Below are 2,821 nucleotides of genomic sequence, written 5' to 3'. Positions count from 1 at the left end.
TAGGGAGTCTGGTAATACACTTCGACTTATTCACACTGATGTCAAGATAGCAGCCAAAGTCGCCGTTTTGATGACTATTCTGACTGACCATTGAACACACTTTCATCTCCCAGCAGTCTGAATGAGGTCCTGTTTTCCAACCAATAGGAACATTAAGCAACAATAATGCAAATTTATATGTAAAGTCAGGAGTGTTTTTTCAACGTGTCATCATACAGGCTTATACAGTTTAACGCGGCAAAGACTAAGCTGGACATACTGTAGGATAAAGGTTGAGTGCTGCTGGAACATCCAAGTAAACGTAAGGAACATTGGTGCACCGGCTTCTGGATGGTAAAACCAGTTGCTGTGTCATACTGTATAAGCATGTATGATGACGCGGTGCATAAAACACTCCATACTTTATATATAAATTTGCATTGTGTAATGCTGTGTTTTTAAGGCGACTTCTCGTCGTAAAAGCACGAGCACTGAGACGGGGTCCTTTTGCTAGACCGGATGTAATGCACTAACAAAGGAACAAGGCATAAAAAGAGACAGTACACCGAATCACATCTATTGCTTAAATTCTATCCCTTACAGTGCTACATACACAATATTTGACACACAATAGAACAGAGATACAATAATACACTTATAACTTGATCCAATATACATTTACACAGGGCACAGGGCAGTCAGGGATATGTGTTACTGTTACTTAGAGGAGATATCACTTCACTGCGGTTGTCAATTGAGAGTAATTGTCGTGTCACTGGTGGATAATAATAAACGGGAGAGTTTCACTTGTATTCACTGTGATCGGGAGTCTGTGGGGGAGATGTTACTATAATAGAGGTAGGGTGCGTATGGCGACATCCTACACTGTCACCTAGTCGCGGGGGAGCACTTCACTGGCCTTTCGGCTCACTCACGCACCTACCTTCAATTCCACAGAAAACTCCCCGCTTCCTTCCTATAGAGGGGGGAACTGAACTGTTTAACGTTTACGCACGACTTACTATGATACCACTGTTTAATATAACTTTTATTAGACACTGCCACTGTGCATTGGATCACTGTCACTGTATTAGGGGTCACTGTCACTGTCACTGTTTTACCCTTGTTTCTCGGGTAGTTGAGTCACTGGTACTTACTGTCAGGGAGGCTCCCTTGTTTAGGGCCTGGACCTGAGGGGCGGCTCCTTCCTAGGGCCACGCTGGTGGGGTGCAGGGAGGCCCTGTAGTCTGGGGGCCTCGACCTGATCGGGGGGCCCTCGGGACTAGGACCGAACAGTCGGAGGATTCGGGCCTGCTTCCTCTGCTGCCGGGGCGTGAGGGAGCCTGGGTCGCCGTTGTCGGGGACCGTGGTGGAAGGCCTGGGCGTCCGGGGGCTGCAGGTGCTCAGGGGGAGAGGCGCCGTCAGGGCTGGGCTGCGGCAGCGTCTCCTGTAGGGCTCCGACAGCGCTAAGGAGCGTCCGGGTGTGGGCGGTAACTCCGCAATCGGGCCTTGCCACCACTCTAACGCCTCCGCTTGGCCAAGAAGCCTGGATGGCGACGAAGGGCTCCCCGGAGGGAAAGAGGCTTGAGGGAGACTCACGCTCTTCGTGGTTCCCTGATTGTGTTCATTGGGCTGAGGTGGGGCTCTACTTCCCCTAGTGTGGACTTTGGCGGGAGCCGTGAACTTGCCCGGCGTGCGAGGGACACCAGTAGGGTGATCGGGGTCGCCCTTTCGCCGAGGCAAGAGGCCATCAACGTGGTGTTCCTCCCGCAGTAGGGGACAAGCCGGAGTGAGGGGCTCAAGAGCCACACTCTCTCCAATACGGACAGATCCTACCGTCAGGGAATTCTCCACCCTGGTACATGCCCCGACCGTAGCCGAGTGTCTGCCCGTACGGGAAACAACTAACGGAGAAACGGGATCACCCGTCTGCTCTGGTGAGAGGCCGGCCCCGAGTCGCAGCTTCCGTAATTGGGCAGCGCTACACGTACAGTAGCAGGGTCTCTCTACCCTGGACCGTATTCTGGCCATAGCCAAAGTACAACTGGAGAGGGATGCACACAGGCAACTCTCTCTCCTCAGCGTGTTAAGGCCGGAGCCTGGGGTCACCTTCCCCTTTACACACTTTGTCAGGCCGTAGCCTGTGTCTATTTCTCTTTTAAGGCCGTAGCCTTGGGCCTCTTCCTGCCCTTGGGCCTCTTCCTGCCCTAGAGGGTGTAACAAGACCGTCAAGACGGTGTTACCTGGGACTGACCTCTTTTCAGTCCCACCCCTGGTCTGAAGGTCACTACCCCGCCCGCACAGTAGTTCAGGTTGTCTGAACGCCTGGGGTTGGGGCACTTGCGGGGAATAGGGGGTCAGGGTCGGGATGCCCCGATGACCCTCTTGCCCGAGGTCACTAACCTCACCGGTGTGTCCTCCTGGGGTGGTGGCGGGGTGGCGGCTCGGCGGTGGTGTGGGGGGTGGTGAGGTGGGAGGTCCTGTGGCGGTCTCGGCGGGCATTTTACCACCCTCCGCGTCGTTGAAGTCACGGCCCCGTGACTGGAGGTGGTAGGTGGTGGAGGTGGCTGTCTGGTAGGCCGGGGTAAGGTATTGGGTGAAGCTGACCCAGTGCGTGGTGAAGTGATTGGGCTCCTGGTGGGGGCAGAGCTTGAAGTGGAGGGAGGACGGCTGGTTGGTCCAGCGTAGGAGGCGTAGCAGGTGGTGGGTGCCTCTGATTCTGGTTGGTGGGTGGTTGTGAGGTTGCCATCGGACCCTGGTTACCTTCATCTCGGGGAATGGTGCCTGGTGGGGAGATGAGATTTGAATGCTGGAAAGTGATGGGAGGTTGATGCTTTTATTT

Source organism: Coenobita brevimanus, chromosome 48 (genome assembly GCF_032717465.1).
Source record: "Coenobita brevimanus isolate Jiangsu-jjx chromosome 48, ASM3271746v2, whole genome shotgun sequence".
NCBI classification, from domain to species: domain Eukaryota; kingdom Metazoa; phylum Arthropoda; class Malacostraca; order Decapoda; family Coenobitidae; genus Coenobita; species Coenobita brevimanus.
Note: the sequence above shows the minus strand (reverse complement) of the source record.